This window comes from Triturus cristatus, chromosome 2_1, assembly GCF_964204655.1.
Source record: "Triturus cristatus chromosome 2_1, aTriCri1.1, whole genome shotgun sequence".
In the NCBI taxonomy this organism is placed as follows: Eukaryota; Metazoa; Chordata; class Amphibia; order Caudata; family Salamandridae; genus Triturus; species Triturus cristatus.
Genome location: NC_140581.1, coordinates 278,406,892 through 278,426,705, shown reverse-complemented (window position 1 = coordinate 278,426,705; position 19,814 = coordinate 278,406,892). Strand labels below are relative to the sequence as shown.

General features: G+C 45.3%; 1 protein-coding gene and 1 pseudogene across 3 annotated transcripts in view; one reads left to right on the top strand and one right to left on the bottom strand.

Annotated features, from left to right (window-relative positions):
• CPLANE1 (ciliogenesis and planar polarity effector complex subunit 1) overlaps positions 1–19,814 on the top strand; it is a 2,680,747-nt gene that overhangs the window by 18,130 nt on the left and 2,642,803 nt on the right. The window lies entirely within an intron of this gene.
• On the bottom strand, positions 11,921–19,175 carry LOC146864098 (uncharacterized; annotated as a pseudogene).

Below are 19,814 nucleotides of genomic sequence, written 5' to 3'. Positions count from 1 at the left end.
TCGCATTTCTTCATAGGCAAGTGAAGTCGGAAGTGCATTGTGACCGGTGCTGTATAGCCTGACCATGTGGAGGAGTTTTAGCGCCTTTGACGAGGGGCTTTGAGTACAGAAATGAGAAGACAGTAGACGTAAAATTTTAATTATCTGCGAAGCGGCAAAGTTTTTAATTTATTAAATTTAACAGTAACCTCTACTGGTTGTCTTCTGGTTTTACAACTAACCGTACTTGATATTATTGGTACTCTATTAAAGAGACAGGGCTTCCGGGGGAGTGTACAATAACCATTATATTTTCTCCCTAATCCAGGAAAATCTGTACAGAAATTGAAACCATGGTTTTGTGTATTTTCAAATTATCTGGTTGCTATTGATGCTATTGGAACTGTGCTTCCAAGAAATGCAAGAGCATTGTACAAATCCTTCATTGGAAGAAACTATTAAGATTGCCAAAGGGATAGAGCGGTCTGTGGAATCAGTGAAAATTGTATCGGGTGATGCGGAGTATGTGAATGTTTGTGCATTAAAGAGAAATGTTAACTCACAAAGAAACAAGTCCTGGTCAGGACGTTCCATTGTGTTTTATTGGTGTGGGTCCGCCACACACACGAGTAACTATGTCAATAGCCCTGCTCAAGAGAAAAAATAAGTGTAGAAAAATTGGGCATTTTATGCAGGTGTGCAAAGCTAATAGCAATTTGTCTGTGAAAGTTAGTGTTTAGGAAAGTGATGAACAAGTACTGGGGGAGAAGTTAGCTAATGTTCTGAATGTCAACTTCCTAAGCGAAAGAGGTGTAACTGCTAGTAAGAAAGGGCCTTTTTGTGAAGTATGGATTGCTGATGTGGAATTAAGAAATGTGACTCACTCTGGTTCATCAGTTACCATGATTTCTGAAGTTACGTTCAAGAATTTATAGTCAGATGACATGTTGCAGAAATCAGATAAATAAGCACTGGGGTATGAGGATTATGAGGCTGTTTTTTTCCCGAAGATTCCCTACATTTTCACAAAAGTGTATGTGGCTGTAAATTGGTTGCGATATCATGGGCTGGGTGGATCAGGGTATATTGTGTATTACTTTAAGATTGGGAACAGGGACACCAATCGTGTTGGTTGATTGCGAGTCAAATGATTTGAATGCTATTCTTAAACAATATCCAGAGGAATTGCACAATTAAATTTGTACTGTGAAAGGTTTTGAGCATGATATAATTTTGATGGCAGGTGCTATTCTTGTAGCTCATAAAGTCAGTCTTTGTGTGTGAGAGGTGATTGGGCTAAATATCCCAAAGAATTGTTTTGAGTGCAAGATCATAGAACCTGTTAATGCTTCTGAGTAGGTCAGTACTATTGTCATTGCCAAGAAAAAAAGGGGAGCAAATTAGACTATGAACAGATTTAAGACAATTAAACAGGTTAAGCTGCTCCTCCCTCCCGGCACCTTACTTATGACGCCCCCAGAGCGACCGCGCAGCGGACGCGCGCAGCGGGAGTGCCGAAGGTGCGCCGAAGGTGCGCCGAAGGTGCGCCGAAGGTGCGCCGAAGGTGCGCCGAAGGTGCGCCGAAGGTGCGCCCGTCTGCGCCCGTCTGCGCCCGTCTGCGCCCGTCTGCGCCCGTCTGCGCCCGTCTGCGCCCGTCCGCGCCTGGACCGCGCCCAGCGCCAGACCCCCCTGGTCCTCGCCAGCACATCTACGACGCCAAAACCCTCCACGCACTCAACGCCGGCTGAAACACCGCCTGCTACCGAGCCACCCCGAGACGCACCCACGGACCCTTCTGACCTGCCGCTTCACCGGCCTCCGACCCAACACCGCACCTGCTAAACCGAGCCCCAGCAACAAACACCTGATGTGCATCCTGCTCAACACCCGCTCCGTTCACAGGCATGCCGTCGAACTCTGGAACCTCCTCGACTCGACAGCACCAGACATCGCCTTCCTGACAGAAACCTGGATGAACGCCTCCTCAGCGCCCAACGTCGCCATCGCCGTCCCAGAAGGCTACAAAATCACCAGGAAGGACCGCGTCAACTAGACAGGAGGAGGCATCGCCATCATCCACAAGAACACCATCCGCATCATGACCAACTCCGATGACACCTTCACCTCCGCCGAACACCTCCACTTCCAGATACACACCGACCCCAAGACCACGCTCAGAGGCACCCTCGTCTACAGACCACCGGGACCACGCACACAGTTCAGCGGAGACATCACAGACTTCGTGAGCCCGCACGCCATCAATTCCACCGACTACATCCTCCTGGGGGACCTCAACTTCCACCTGGAGGACAACGAGGACCGCAACACCACTGCTCAGCTGGACAACCTGGCCAACCTCGGACTCAAGCAACTGGTAACCACTCCCACCCACTACGCCGCCCACACGCTTGACCCAGTCTTCTCGTCCAGCAAATACGTCACCTTCAGCCACTCCACCAATCTCCAGTGGACTGACCACAGCTGCGTCCACTTCAGCTTCAGTAAAACGACGACCCACCACCACCCTCAACAAGCCCCCCTCAGGAGCTGGAACAAGATTACCGGCGACCAGCTCACCACCTTCCTCAGCCAGAACCCCCCCACCAGCTCAACGGACCCCAACGAAGCCGCCAACAACCTCACACAGTGGATCACCAACTGCGCAGACGCCCTCGCACCACTGAAGAAGAAACCCCCCCCCCCCCCCCCCCCCCCCCAGCAGACGCGGCAGCAAGAAAGCCTCTTGGTTTACCGACGAGCTCACTACCTCCAAGAAGAACTGCCGCTCCCTGGAGAACACCTGGCGCACCAACCAGACCACAGACAACATGACGGCCCTCAAACACGCCACCCGCAAACACCACCAACTGATCCGCGCCACAAAGAAGACAGCCTTCAAGGAACGACTGGACAACAACACCCACAACAGCAAGGAACTCTTCAGCATCGTCAAAGAGCTCTCCAACCCCGACGCCGGAAACAATGACATCACTCCCTCGCAAGACCTCTGCGACTCCCTCGCAGCCTTATTGACCTGAGGGTGGCTAATCATCAAGTGCCTTTGGAGAAGAGTTCACAACAACTCACTAAGTTCATAACTCAATTTGGTGCTTTAAATATCTGAGACTACCATTCGGGCTAGCCTCAGTGGCTAGTGTATTCCAGAAACCTATATATTATTTTTTCAAGGATTTTGCAAGAGTCCTAGCCTTTCAGGATGATTTGCTCATTTTTGCCAAATCAATCAGGAACATAGCACGATTAGGGATAAAGTATTAACGATTTTCAGAGAACATGGTATGACTGTCTCATTGGACAAGTGTAGATTTTCTGACTGAGGCAGTTGATTATTTAGGCCATAGGATTACTTCGGAGGTCATCACACCTAAAACACCTCCTGAAAGCTCTGGGGAATGCACCTAGTCCCAAGGACAACGATGAATTAAGATCACTCATTGGCCGTAGTGATTACTATTCCAGATTTGTGGATGGTTATGTCCTCATTATGAAACCACTCAAGAGAATGCTGAGGAAAAAAAGAGAAATTTCTTTGGGGTGACATAGAATAGCAAGTTTTTCTTAACATAAAAAACATTTGGATGAATATCCCGGCATTGAAAACGTTTGTGTGTGGGTTAGAGTTTATAATTATAGTTGGTGCCAGTACTGTAAGGTGGGTGCTGTGTTATGTTAGAATATGAATGAATTGGAACATACAATTGCTTTTGCATCTAAAACCCTTAAGGATATGGAGGGGAGGTATAGCACAATTGAAAGAGACATTAGCCTGTGCATGAGTTATTGAAAAACTCAAAATGTATGTGTGGGGAACGCACCTTGTTTTTCATACCTAACATAAGCCATTAACGTATTTATTGGGGGAAAAGGCAATGTGTAATCCAGGATTTTCAGAAAATTTGCAAAACTACAGGAATATCATTTTGATGTAGAACATATTTCCGGAAGTGCCAAGCACAGAATGGATTGTTTTCCAGGTTGCCTCTGAAAGTGGATACAGATGTGGATTTGTTTGAAGATGAATGGGTGGTGGCAGGTGTTGACGTTGTTGAACAATGTCATGGTAATATTAGTCAAAGAATAGTTTTTGGGCTGCGATCAGGATATGAATATAAAGAAAGTTTGGACCTTGTGCAGAATGGGTGGCACCAGGTTAAACATCTTAAAGGAGAACTTTTGAATTTTGTTCATGTAACAGATGAGTTGTCGGTTGAATCGGGTGTATTTTTAAGGGCGGACAAGTTTGTTCCACCTGTGAGTTTAAGATCAAGGATTGTTTCATTGGCACATGCTGTCCTTTTAAGGTCTTTTTCGACTAAGAAGGTTCTTAGGCGTTCTTTTTGTTGGCTAGCCATGGACAAGGATGTTGACACTATTGATGAAGACTTGTAAGGAATGTGTTTTGTTTGATAAACATTAGAAACTGAAGGACACACCTTTGCCGGTACTGTTTTCACAGAAGGCTTCCCGTAAAAGAACGCTCCCTTTTTAAGACGGGCTGCATGGTCTTCCAGGCCCGCCAAGGCACTGCCCCCGCCTTTATCTCTTCTTTAATCAAATCCTATGTTCCCACAAGAGACCTCCGGTCTTCCTCTAAGTCCCTTCTTCAGATTCCCCGCTTCACACGTAAAAAGTGGGGTGGGGCCAACTTTTCCACCTTGGCTCCAACCTTCTGGAACTCCCTTCCTGACCATCTCCGTTCTGCTACCCAGTACCTCTCCTTTCGCAAAGATCTAAAAACCTTCCTCTTCAAACAGGCTTTCCCCGCTTAGCTCTCCATTCTTATCGCTCTGGTCTCTCCCCTCAGTTGCCGATCCTGCCCACTAGCGCCAAGAAACCGCATGGTGTACGCTGCGCTTTAGAAATGTTTTTTTAAATTAAATTAAATTAAGAAGGCTTTGAGAAAAATTAGCTTTGAATTTTGTGGGACCCATGAATGCTTTGCAGCAAGAATTGCGAACATGATTGTTCTGGTGGATTATTTTTCCAAATGAATCTACTATGACTTTGTAGAGGAGATGAGTACTCCAATAGCTTTTGATTTCTTGTCAAGAGTCTTTCCCATAGAAAGCACGCAAGTAGAGTTAGTTGCGGCTAATGGGGTTCAGTGGATTTATGATAGGATGGAAAGATTCTTAATAGAGAATGAGGTGAAGCATTATACGGTGGCTGTTTACAGTGTACAAGCAAATGGCGCTGTTGAAAGGGTAAATACGACACTCAAAGGTATTCAAACAGCTCTCACTTGTGTTCTTGATGTAGTCAAATTTATCAGGGAAAAGTGTAGTTTATCATAATACTCCACATACTGTTACAGGACTGCCTCCTTTTGTATTGCTGAGGGGAAGAAAAGCTAATTTGAAATTGGTGCTGAAGTGGTTGAGAAATAAAAAAGAAATGGTGTAGGTGAAATGGGTGATGAAGTGATAAAGAGAAACGCAGAAGCTGGGTGAAATGTGCACCAAAGAAAATGGTACGTCAGCATGATAATCCTCATTCCTTACATGATGCTAAAAAATGTGAGAAACTAGATTCAAAACAGACTCTAATTTTAATGGTACTTCGCGAAGTGTACAAATGTCCCGCACAGTGGTTAAATTAGCAGATTGACGTTGGTGGGCAAAAAGGAATTTGATACCGTTGAATGAATTTCAGAGGTTAGTATTAGAAGAGAAGTTACATTTGCATGGGAATTTGTTGTGGAGTCCTACTTCTATCCTGATTTCGAAAGTGAAATTGATGGTGGTGTCATAGCTGATGTGCTTGATTCTATATTATATGAACTTTTCAATGATTGCATTACAGCAAGTCAGTCTTCTGTCATTTCAAGACATGGGGCCAGATGTACGACCATTCACTTTTGCAATTCGCAAATTGCGTTGAATTGCGACTCACAATTTGCGACATGCAAAAGTGAATGTACAACAGTGTCTCAGACACTGTTTGCGATTCCCAATGGGGTCGCAAATTGCATGCCTCATTAAAATTCATGAGGCTAGTGCAATTTGCGACCCCATTGGGAATGGCTAGCACTCCCAGGGATGGTGGCCTGCTGGGGTCAGCAGACCACCATGCCTGTGACTGTTTTTTAAATAAAGCAGTGTTTTTCTTTGTTTAAATGCAGCCCGTTTTCCAAGAGGAAAACGGGCTGCATTTAAAAAAGAAAAATGAAACTTTTCAGGTTCATTTTTTAAGGGCAGGCAGTGGTCCCCCATTGCCTGCTCTTATAAAATATTTTGGCAAACACTCACAAAGGGGAAGGGGAGCCTGGGGACCCCTTCCTGTTTGCGAGTGGTTTACCCCGCTACTTGAAGGAGGTGGTAAATTGTGAGTGTTTAGCAGCCACAGATGCAGTTATAAAACAATTGTACATAGCATTGAGACTCACTATTAGGAAGGGACGCCCCTTCCTAATAGCGAGAGTCTCAAACGCTATTTTGAGTGTCAGTGACTCGCAAAATACCGTTTGTACATGCCAAGACCTTTTTTTGCAGTTGCAAACGGGTTGATCTCCCGTTGGCAACTGCAAAAACAATCTGGCCCTCTGTCTTGATTTGTATTGCTCATATATATGGTCATAGGAAACCTGTCATTTTAAGACACTATTGTCTATAGAAGAAACCTTTAATATATGTTATTTTTGTCTATTTAAGTGTTTTCATTTTCATATGATAGTGTATTCAGTTGGTTTGTTTAAGGGTAGTAGGTGTTTTACAGTGTATGTAAGTATTAGAATCATGTATTCATTGTTTGAAGGTTTGTGATGTTTCCACTCAGCCTTCGTCTTTTCCAAGGGTTATAAAAGACATTGTGTTGACTAACAGTAATCACCTGTTATCAACAGACTGCTTCAGTGGTGACAATGTTGCACTATTGAATTTTGCACCTTCTGTTGATTTGGTTGCTGCGAAAGTAGTTCTTGGACTCCATTTCTCCTTTTTTTTAGGCCTGGTTCAGCTCCAAGACTGGAGCTGCATTTTAGTGAATACTATAAAAAGTTCTAAGTATTCCATTTTTAATGCTGTGGCTTTTCCCTGAGGGTCGTATGAGATGTTTGCCTAGTTTAGGATGATGATTAAAGGTTTTATGTACGGATTGAAGAGAAAGGGAAAGAGAATAGAGCATTGAGGTACTCCAATGATGATGATGGAGATCGGTCCTTAAGATACTTGTCCAATTTGACTTGTTGGTGTTGGTCATCAAAATTGGAGGCAAACCAGCTAAGTACTGCTGAGTACATCCCCCTTCTCTCTTTGAGAGTGTTATGCAGGATTTTGTAATTGGCTGTGTCAAAGGCCAATGATAGAGTATGACCATGCAGGAGTCTCTCCTCCAAAAAGAGCAAAGCATTGTCTGCTATCGGGATAAGGGTCTGAAGTCTGACTGGAAGTTTTGAAGTAGGTTGTGCTCCTCAATGTGCTGCTGTAGTGAGTAGCAATGCAGTGTTCTAGAATTTTAGCTAGAAAAGCGAAATTTGTTACTAGGTGGAATTCTTTCATGTCATTTGGGTCGGCTCCCCTCCGGTTTAGAAGTGCTCTGACGTGACCCGATTTCAGACCATCCAGGACCTCTGTCATGGCCATCTGGGTGTTAAGCAGCTGCTTCCAGCTCATTAAGATATGCTGGGTCTGGTGGCTTAGTGGACTAATGTGTCCACTTTCGAGACCTGTGTTCGACCTCATGGTCACATGTTAAAATCCCGGCGGGTCCACTCAGCCTTTCATCCTTCTGAGGTCGATAATATGAGTACCATTGAGTTGGGTAACAATAAACATCTTAGAAAGTAAGGATGACTAGAAGTTCTCTGGTGGGTTTATACTAAGGTTTATTCGCAAGAATAACAAAAAAATTAAGCAATTACAGAAAGAACTAGAATATTTCACATCTAGGGAGGTCTTCAGAAACAGAGTCCTTGGACTGACTCCTCAGTTGCCCAGCGGTCTTCTGTTTGAACTTGGCTTCATCTGTTAATGGGTCAGATGCCCATGATTATTCCAAAGGAATGCCTCAAAAGAAAGAACGAAAGAAATCAAGAGAGAGAGAGAGAACCGCCACCAACACCTGTGATCCGTGCACAAGAATAAAATAAAAATAAATAAGAGGGAGCGCGAGGGTGTATTTTCCTTTCTCTTGTTGAAGGGAAAAAAAGATCTCTGTAAGAATAACACAGGAGCAAGTTGACAGTACATTATGGTTTAATGCATTAATCAGCTGGGGTGATCAGCCAGGCTCAGCAGAGACTGGAATCTGATGTCCAACGGACAGTTCAAAAGCAGTGGCTTATATACACTAAAACCACAAGAGAAAAAAGTTACAAGCATAGGATTTACGTCACAAATGAGTACATTAAAATCAGCAGTTTACAAGAATTTCCTGAAAACAAAACGCATATTGATATGGGCCACATGGCCCTCGCATCTCATATTGGCGGAAACCTCCTCGGTGGTTTTCCTGTTCTCATACGTTATTAGCAACTTTTTACACACATCTGTTTTCCTGTAAAGCAAGTGGTTATATTTTTGCCTAACGCTTTTTGGCCATGCTTATCTCTCGTGTTGTTTCATCCATCATGCCTAGCATCGTGTAAGTGTGACATGCGTTTTTTAACTGAAGCGACTTATGAGCAGTGTCAAGAATTGCACCTGGGCCAGTCCATCCTGTGTGCGTGCTTAATCTATGTGTGCATGCATTAGTAACACAATTGCAAAAGACATGATTGACACCTTCCAGTTCATTCTCTCTTTCAGAAGAGCTTGTGGTTTGTGGTTTTTGTAGTTCCAACATTTAAAACACTACTGGTTTCCGGAGTGGAATAAGATATGATTTACGCTTCATGCAGTAGCTTATCTTTGTGACTGCAGGAAATGCAGGCCATTTCCTGACCTTTCAACAAACTGTGTGACCTGATAAGTTCAGCTGAACTCATTGTCCCTGTAACCTGCATTTTTTCTGACCAATTTCTCGTGCAGAGGCCTGGGCCTGTATTTCTACTGGGTCCTAAAGCTGCTTTTAACTTGGAACTTCTGCATAGAAGTTGCAGGCCTTAACTCTGTGTGTGTTTGCACAAAATGTATCCTATTTTCCCCTATATCATTCCCCCCTCTAGTTGATTCTTCAACTACTTCTTCTCCTAATCTCCCATCCTCAAAGGGAATCTCCTCATATATAACACTTTGTTCTAAGACATCTGTGGTGCTTTTCCTGACCAAGAATGCTCCTCCCACGCTAGCTGTCATCTTTTTGCAACAGGCTAGTATCAACTGAAATACAAGGCACATCAAAAGCAATACAACAATTAAAGGCAACAAGGCCTTGAACAACCCCGACATCCAGGACGGAACCCAATCGAACCAGCCCTTGATTCCTCTCATTCGGAGCACCCCCCTCTTCGACCATCTTCTTATGGAGATCATGCAGTGTCCGAATGGCCCCGGTCAATGTCCCGTTGTCTGCATCATTGGCTGGCCCATACATGCAGCAGGCGGATCCAATCTTCTTGCACACACCCCCTCCATGGCTGTCATTAAATCTAGAATGTATCTATGCTGCATCACCATTAATGTAAGGGCACGTAGTTCTTCCTTTATGGCATTGAAGCCATCTTACGTGGAATTTATGGCCTTTCATAGCTCCCGTCTTGTGATCTGGAGCCAGTGGGCTGTTGCTTTCGGCTGAAACAATGGTATAATGCTGCCAAAGAACAGTTGGGCATCATTAAAAAGTCTATATTCTTGCGGAACGTCTTTCCAGGTTGTGATGCCAAAGTACTCAGTATATCGTTTCTTCACGTGTTCATGCAGAAGGGTCATTTGACGGCTCATGGGATGGTCAGGCTATGTCTTAATATCCACTCCTGGTATCACCAGGGAGGGGGTGTGCAGTGTGACCAGGGTGCAGAGACCACTCTAGTTCGGGGTAGCTATGGGTGGAGCCGGTTCCCACACTGCCAAAAGTGGTCCATCAGGCTGGCGGTGCCCCTCTGCATGTCGGCGTTGTCCATGGTGGTATTGCAGTTGAGGTTTCCATTTCCTCTAAAACAAAGAGAAAACTGTGTAAAGTTTATTGCAACCCTAGGGTGTGTGTTAGTTCCTGTCCAGGTATATCTCTGTATGTTTGCATCCCATATTTGCTGACATTGCCCTACTACCTTATCAAATTTTAAAGCGTTATTTGTTTTCGTGCCATTCCACAATGATATAGCTCTACATATGAATGTGGCACCAGTGTGCCGTTTATCATTGACAAATACTGATCCTGTAACATTGAGTACTGGCCTAGCTGCGCAGTCAGGGGGCAGGGGTTTGGCTGAATAGTTACTACATTTGGATGATGGATTAGACTTTCCTAAAAAGCCCCGCTGTAATATCCATTTTTCCCAAACTGCATAGTTTCTTTTCTGCCCTGCTTTCTTCATTCTTGATAGTTCCTTCACCATGTCTTCATTTTCTGTTAGAATTTATAGGACCCCAGGGGTGGTGTCAAATAAGGTTGTATTGACTCGGGACGTTGCCGGACTAACATGCACTATGGCTATCATCATCAATATTAATGCACCGAGGAGGAAAAATAAAAGGAAAATGCATATCTTAAAATAAGTGTCTGTTGAAGCTGCAGCTTTGGAGGGAGGCTTTACTCCGGTTGCTTCTCCTGTTCTCCACCCTCCTTTTCCTGCTCTGTGTCTGAAAGGATAGATGGCAAGGTCGGCGCCAGGCGAATATCCCTCCGATGGTACCATGGCTTATGTCCTTGAACGTTCACTGCAGTAGCTGTGCTGTGAGTTACTGGGAAGGGTCCGTTGAATTTGCTGTCCTTACAGGTTCGGATAAAGTTCTTTGTGTATACTAGAGTTCCAACTGGCAAAGGTGGTCTTTGGTCATCTGCTGGATGTGCGTTGGCGCGATTATCTGCTGCCTGGGTGACCTGTTTAGAGAAGAACTTTCCGGCTTTTGTTAACTGTGCAATATAGTCAGACATTTCAGTTTGAACAACTTCAGGTGCACTTTCAGTTTGCAACTTGTGTCTACTTGGGGGCTCAAATGTACTCATAAGCCTCCCAGTCACTATTTGGTGTGGGGTCAAATGGTGATCTGACCCTGGGGTATTTCTGAGAGCAAATAATGCTAATGGGAGCCAGTACAACCAGTTCTTTTTCAAGGTGACACTCAGTGTACTCAATTTGTTCTTGAGGAGGCCATTAAGGCGCTCCACTATACCATTACTTTGAGGGTGGTAAGTTGATGAGAGCCTGTGTGTTATTCCTAGCAAGGTGGTAAGATGGGAAAAGATGTTATTTACAAAGTGTGTGCCATTGTCGGATCTTATCCCTTCCGGAATTCCCCATTTAGGAATAACCTCACGGATCAGAAAAGTGGCAGCAGACTTGGCATCACAGTGCACACAAGGGCCTGCTTCGATCCACCTTGAAAAATGGACAGACTACAACTATGAGATACCGGTAACGGTTGCATCTGTCAATCATATCAACATAATCAATGTGCAACTCCTTGAAGGGTCCTTGTGGTCGAGGTATTGTAGAAGCTATTACCTTGACGGTGGGATTTGGGGAATACTGCTGGCACACGGTGCATGTGTACAAGTACATTGTGATCATCTCATGTAAGTTGGGACCAAACCAATCCTGGCGTATCTGGAGGGACATGTTGTCTCTGGCAGTGTGTGATGGAAAATGTAGCTGGTTCAAGGTATAGCGCTTGGGGCATGACAGGCTTCCCTGTGGATATCTGTCTGTATATTAAATCTGTACCGGTCTGTGTGCATCCCCTAGATTCCCACAACTGCTTTTCATGGTCTGGAGCTTTTTCCTGTATCTCTCTTAGATGTAGGCGAGCTGTTTCTGTATAATGCCTAGAAGGGTCCAGGGGATCATAAGATGCATCTGTGTTGCTAGCTGCTGTGTCAGTCGTTAATAGAATTGTGGCAGGTACATTGTTTAGAGGGAGTTTGGCTGCTTCCTTGGCTGCCCAATCAGCCAAGGCATTTCCACAGGACACAAAGTCTTGAGAATTGGTGTGAGCTGTGCATTTTACTACAGTGAATGCATGTGGTAGAGCTAGAGCTACAATCAGGACTTTTAAAAGAGGGTGATGCATGACAGGACTTCCATCAGATTTCAGGAATACCCATCTGCTCCATCGCATAATGCTGGAATGCACTGTTGTAGTGACGTAAGCGGGATCAGAATACACTGTAATTGTTTCGCCTTCACCCTGTTTAAGGGCCGCCACCAGTGCTACTAGCTCAGCAGCTTGAGAAGAGTAATGGGATGGCAAAGTTATCTGTTCTGTTATCTGCAAAGTATCTGAAGAATCATGCTGCATGGCTCTGACCACTGCTGCCCCTGTATGGTCGTATTCTCCAGTATTGAATCTTTCATAGATTCACATGCTTGTATCTTCCCCATCGTCATGGTGGGAGTCTCACGGTAACAGAATGACCACAGCAGTATAAGAAAACTGCATAGCAAAATCCCATAGGGAATCCTCTTATTTGGTAACCAAATCTCATCATTATGTGGTCCAAGACTCAGCCAATCGGCTGCTAGCCCTGCCCTCACACTCCCCAGCAGAGCCTTCCTGCCTCAGATTTCCAACCGCCTTCGTGTGAGGAGGAGTCTCCCTGAGCCTTGCTCAGTTTTGTTCCTGTGTGAACTTTTGACCTCTGGTTCATCTAGAATTTTCATCTTCTGGCTGGATTAAGGTATTGTGCTTCACCTTTTCTTGTTCAGGATGGCTGAAAGCTCTAAAAAGAGGCTTTTCAGGCCCTGCAGATCCTGTGGAAAGCCTAGATTGTTCTCTGAGGACCCACATAAGGACTGCTTATATTGCTTGCACCCTAAACATGTGCCTAAGGACTGTAAACATTGCAGAACATTTTCTGCGAAGACCCTCCGTGACAGGGAGGCACGTCTTCTGTTGTGGCTTCAGAAAAAGAAGGTCGCTTCAGATTCTGACTCTGAGGAGGATTCTAAGTCTTCAAAGAAGAGAAAATCTTCAACTTCGGAAGATAGCTCAGAGCTGAAAAAGCAGAAGACAAAAGACAAAGTGGCCCCTGCGTCTTCATTACCTCATACTCCTCTTAAAAAATCTAAAGAGTCAAGAGAAGTTTCCTCAGCCCCGTCGACGAAAATTAGAGCGTCGCCGGCGATTATTGCTTTAAAACCGTCGACGACTACGTCGACGGTGACTCCGTCGACGACCACAGGCATCGACGACGGCTAAAACCTCATCGTCGAAGAAAAGACCGTTGACGATTCCGTCGACGGCCGCATTGCCATCGTCGACGAAGACTTCGTCGTCAACGACTACGGTGTCGGCGATAATACAGCTTACTCCGTCGACGACAGTCCCGTCGACGGGAACTTTTAAGGTAAAGAAAATAACATTGAAGTCTATGGTGTTGTCGACGGGCTCGTCGACGAAGCAGACTAAGTCTACAGATTTTAAATCATGGACAAAAATGTCTCCGCTGCCGCCTTCTACTTTACTAGACTTGCAGTCCGATGATGAGGAGTCCTCAGGAGTGGCTTATAGTCCTTCCCAACTTTGCATTAAGAGTCAGGAAACAGATGAGGAGGAATTTCATGAGGTGCAAGAAGTCTTCTCATTTCAGGATCGCCCTCCGAAAGATTCACGGAGATATGAATCTTTTCAGGAGTCTTATGCCTACGAAGAAGAGGAAGAGCCTCCGCATACTTCTAGAGAGGACTCTATTTCCATGCCGGTGTCCTTGGTGACTGACTTGCGCCTGATGATCAACGATTACTATTGGCGTTTCCCGGAAGCAAACTCTCAAGCGCCACAGACGGTGGAGAAGCCGACGCAGGTACGACCACCTCACTCTTCTCCCAAAACTTCCACTCAGAAGATCCGATCGCCACCGATTATGACAATCAGAGATGACTTAGAAGACAGTGACGCCGACCAACTGGAAGAAGGAGAACTCCTTCAAGATAACCAAGTTGACGATGAATGGGACCAATATATTCTCCCAACTACGCCGTCGCCATCTCCAACACCGGCGAATTCGCCGCCGCAAGATATAGGAGGTTTCCATGACATCATGGAGAAAGCATCAAAGCGCTTTGATCTTCCCGTTCCAGTTCAGGAAGCCGAATGTTTTCTTTATGACTTTAAAGAGGAGTCACGCAAATCTATGCGATCTATTACAATAATCGACCATATTTGGGAGGAAGGCTTGAAGATTATGAAGAACACGGCTTCAGTGGCTGCTTCAGTTCCTCGAATAGACAAAAAATATAGAGCTCCGGAATCGTCTCCGGCCTGTTTAGTTGGTCATCCTCGACCAGACTCTGTGGTGACACAGGCCGCCCAAAGAAACTCAAATCCGGTTTCGACAACAATGGTTCCCCCGGACAAAGACGGAAGACGAATGGACGGCGCAGGGAAGCGCTTTGCGGTGATGGCAGCGTCTTCCATAAAGGCTTCTAATGCATTAGCCCTCATCAGCAGATTCAACCGGCAGATGTGGTGCGATATAGCTCCCTTGCTCTCCCATCTTCCAGAAGATAAAAAAGAAGAAGCGGTTGCTATTCTACAGGATGGAGCTAGGGCAGCAGCTGAATCCATCGACATCGCTATGGATTTGTCCTCAGTGGCTTTTCGGCAAATGGCAGGAGCAGTAGCCCTGCGCAGGAAGGGATGGTTGAAGGCCACCTCGTTCAGACCTGAGGTACAGGCCAAAATAGTGGACATGCCATTTGATGGAGAGAACTTGTTCGGGAAACATGTCGATGAGGCCCTCCAAAGTATCAAAACGGACACAGATACAGCCCGGGCGCTGGGATCTCTGCAACAGGGCAGGTTTCAGTCCTTTCGGAGGAGAGGCTCCCGAGGACAATTTACACAACGATCCTCATTTCAATCGAACAGATATCAGCCGTACCAGCAGCAGGGATCTCGCCAGTACTCCCAACAATCAACAATTTCGATCTTCCAATAACTAGCACCAACAGTCCAGGGGAAGATCATCTACGAGAGGGAAGTCGCAGCAGTCCAATCGACGACAATGACTTCTCCAACACATCCGACACCTGTCCGAGAAGCAGCACCCATTACCTGGCTTCATTTTACCCAGCTTGGCTGTCAATAACAACGGACAGATGGGTTTTAGATGTAATACAACATGGCCATACTCTAGAATTCGTAGACAAGCCTCCAGTTCAACCCCCTATACACAGGAGGCAAGAACATCTATCAGCCCTCAAGGCAGAAGTGATGGCGTTATTACAAAAGGAGGCGATAGAAGAAGTTCCACGACTTCAACGCGGGACAGGCTATTACTCGCATTTCTTTCTCATAAAAAAGAAAGACACATCAAAGTGGAGACAGGTAATGGACCTGAGAGGTCTAAACAAATTCATTCAAAAGAAATCATTTCGAATGTTATCCCTGCAGGAAATTCTTCTCCTGATTGGCAGAGGAGATTATTTGGCATCCCTGGACCTCTTAGATGCTTATTTTCACGTCCCGATCCACGTAAAACACAGACAATTTCTACGCTTCATGGTGGCGGGGCGTCACTACCAATTCAAAGTCTTGCCTTTCGGACTAAAGTCCGCGCCGAGAATATTTACAAAGTGCATGGCGCCAGTTGCGGCCCACCTAAGACTGCAAGGTCACCAGATTTTTCCTTATCTGGACGATTGGCTTATCAAAGGACGTTTGTTCAAACACACCCATCGCTCCCTTCACGTTTGCATGGAGCTTTTCGATCAGCTAGGTCTCAGAGTCAACCTGGAGAAGTCCCATCTCAGACCAGCGCAGTCCATTCAGTTTCTGGGTGCTCTAATCTGCACGGAGGAGGCCAAGGCTTACCCGTCAGAGGAGCGTATTCGAAAGATCATTCAATTGTCGACACAATTGCAAACAAAAAAGTCCGTTTCAGTAAGGATCTACAAGTCATTGATGGGAATGATGTCCTCTTGTATTCCCCTACTCCCAAATTTCAGGTTCCGCATGAGGCCTATACAAGAACTGCTAGACGAACAATGGCTTCAGTCGCAGGGATCCTTCGAGGATCGGATAGTAATCACCCCTCAGATCAGACACTCCCTGTCATGGTGGAAGATCAGGGATCATTTAGCGGAAGGACTAACTTTCGAATCACAGGTCTACAATTTCGTGATGATGACGGATGCTTCTCTTCAGGGTTGGGGAGCGCATCTTCAGGAGCTCGAAATTCAAGGCCACTGGTCAAAGGGCGAAACGCAGCTCCACATCAACTTGCTAGAGCTGAAGGCCGTGTTCTTGGGACTCAAGGCTTTTCTACCCAGAATTCGCGGATCGACGGTTCTGGTGAAAACTGACAGCTCCACGTCTATGTTTTACCTGCTAAAACAAGGGGGCACAAGGTCGAAACTTCTGTCAAAGGAAGCACAAGACATTTGGAAATGGCTTCTAGCTCAAAACATCTCGCTTCAGGTGCAACATGTTGCAGGAGTGGACAACACACGAGCAGATATCCTGAGCAGATCTCCCGAAATCTCTCACGAGTGGGAACTACATTGGAAGCACCTTTCCAGAGTGTTCAAGGCATGGGGCACACCAAAGCTGGACTTATTCGCGTATCGCCACAATTCGAAATGCAAAAACTTTGCAAGCAGGTTCCCGCAGAAAGGATCGTGGGGCAATGCGCTACAGATGTGCTGGACAGGAATGTTTGCGTATGCCTTTCCCCCCTTTCCTCTAATACTGAAAGTCTTAAGGAAAATGAAATCAGAGCCGTGCCATCTGATTCTGATTGCACCAGCGTGGCCGAGACAAGCGTGGTTCTCCGAACTGATCAGCCTCTCAATAACACCTAGGATACAGTTCCCATTAGTGCAGGATCTGATAACGATGAACAACGGACAGATACTGCATCCAAATTTGAAATCGCTCAGCTTGTCAGCATGGAACCTCACGAGCATGAATTCCACCTGTTAAAGATCCCTCAGGACTGCAGAGACATTCTGTCACGATCCCGGGCAGTCTCCACAAACAAAACATATGCGGCGAAATGGAAAAGGTTCTGTCACTGGTGTTTATCTAACAACTTGCATCCATTTCGGGTCTCTTCTGATCAGATTCTCCCATATCTACTGACATTGGCAAAATCTGGACTCTCTCATATGTCCATAAAAGTACACCTCGCCGCAATTTCAAGGTACACAAGAGTGCCTGATCAGCCCTCTCTTTGGTCTCAAAGAGTTATTAAAGAATTCCTCAGAGGGCTCTTCCGAATGTTCCCTCCTGTCCAAAGGCCAGTGGTTCCTTGGAACCTGAATATAGTTCTTACACAGTTAATAAAACCGCCCTTCGAGCCTATCCATAAGGTGGAGTTACAATTTGTCTCATGGAAGACAGCGTTATTGTTAGCGCTCACATCGGCAAGAAGGGTCAGCGAGATTCAGGCGTTCTCGATTGCAGAACCATTCCTACAATTCAGGCAGGACCGAGTGATTCTCAGAACGAATCCCAAATTTATTCCTAAAGTCCCTTCCAGTTTTCACCTGAATGAACCAATAGTTTTGCCTACATTCTTTAAAGACCCGTCAACAGCGGCAGAAAGAGCATTGCACTCTTTAGACATTAAACGATGTCTCAAATTATATATCGACAAGACCCAGTCATTCAGAAAAACAAATCAGCTTTTTGTAGCCTTTGCTGGTCCCAGGAAAGGGGTGGCACTTTCTAGATCTACTATCTCGAGGTGGATATCGTCAGCAATATCCTTGTGTCATGTCAAGGCTGGGAAACCTTTGCAAACCAAAGTACGTGCGCACTCCAAGAGGAAGATGGCAACCTCTACGGCCCTATTTGCAGGGGTGCCATTGCCAGACATTTGCAGAGCTGCGACATGGAAGAATGCGCACACCTTTACTAGACATTATTGTCTGGATGCAGCGTGGAGAAAGGATGCAGCAGTGGGACAAGCAGTTCTACGGCACCTATTTCATTAAGGTATTTATCATGGATTATAGCGATGTATGTATGTATGTACATATATATATGTCTATTTACGCAGATTTTTTTCAAATAATGCAATGTATGTTAACATGCTATCCATAAGAGCAGAGCCTACGTTTGTTGAGGGTTCTAGCCTGGAAATGCAGTTTGGGATAAGTACTGCTTACTATTCTGATACAAGCATGTTAATCTATGAAAGATTCAATACTGGAGAAAGAACTAGTTACTTACCTGTACACTATGGTTCTCCAGTATTATCTTTCATAGATTCACATGCGGCCCGCCCACCTCCCCATTTCTCAGGCAGAACCTCATTGTCTCTAGTGTTTTTTAGTCTCGCACTCGGGGCTGGAAATCTGAGGCAGGAAGGCTCTGCTGGGGAGTGTGAGGGCAGGGCTAGCAGCCGATTGGCTGAGTCTTGGACCACATAATGATGAGATTTGGTTACCAAATAAGAGGATTCCCTATGGGATTTTGCTATGCAGTTTTCTTATACTGCTGTGGTCATTCTGTTACCGTGAGACTCCCACCATGACGACGGGGAAGATACAAGCATGTGAATCTATGAAAGATAATACTGGAGAACCATAGTGTACAGGTAAGTAACTAGTTCTTTCCTGTGTCCAGATCTATTGTGGAAGATCCATCTACAAAATATACAACGCTCCCTGGAATGGGGTCTTCTCTTGCTTGGCTACACTCATCTGAAGTATATGTTGCACAGTCATGGGGGTCACTATCTGCACCTTCAATAGGGGGTGCAAAGAAAGTAGCATGGTTGACTGTATGACACTTGACTACCTTGAGAGATGGTAGTGATAAAATAATCTCATAGCCTGATACTCTCTGTGTTGTTAGTGTCGTCTTAGCCTTCTGAATTATTGCAAACACTGCATGTTCTGCATACAGCGTCGGAGGTGAACCCATGACAATGGGGGCACTTTTCTCAACCGCAAAGGCTGCTGTTGCCTAAGCTTGCTCGCAGGGGTAATGGCCTTTCATAACCGGATCAAGTAGACCACTAAAGTACGCAATTGGTTTGTGGCCTAAAGGATACTTTTGGGTGAGGACAGCAGTTATCACCTGTCCATTGCAGTGGCAAAAAAGGAAAAAAACTTTAGTGTAGTCTGGTGTTCCTAACACTGGTGCAGTCGTTATCTCTGTCTTTAGTTTGTGAAATGTTTCTCGCATTTCTGCAGTCCATGTTATTCTGTCTTTCTGTGTCTTTGCCTGTTTGATAGCTGTGAGCAAAGGGGCTATCAGGGTGCTATAGTCAAAAACCCATTGTCTGACATAGTTTCATAGGCCCAAACATTTTTGCATTCCCTTAACTGTCTCAGGCTCAGTCATCTGTCTAATTGACGCTGCTCTTTCAGGTGTAACTCGGCAACCTGAGGCTGATAGCAATTGTCCCAAATAATGGACTTCTTCCTGGCAATATTGTAATTTGTCTCTGTCTACTTTATAGCCTCGTTGTGCGAGGGTGAAAAGCAGAGACACAGTGTCTTTTCTGTACTGTTCTTCTGTGGCACTACAAATTAGTAAGTCATCGACATACTGCAGTATTGTGCTGTCACTTTGAAAATTAGCGAGGTCATTCTTGACTGCTCTGTTGAAGACACTAGGGGACTTACAGTACCCCTGAGGTAAACGAGAATGGAGGTACTGGGAGCCACGAAATGAGAATGCAGTCAAGTAATGACTATCTGGGTGTTATGGAATGCTAAAGAATGCATTTTTCAAGTCTATGACTGAGAAGTATTTAGCATCTTTGGGTATGTTAGTCAGGATAACGGAATGGTCAGGTATTACAGGGAATCCCGGTATCAC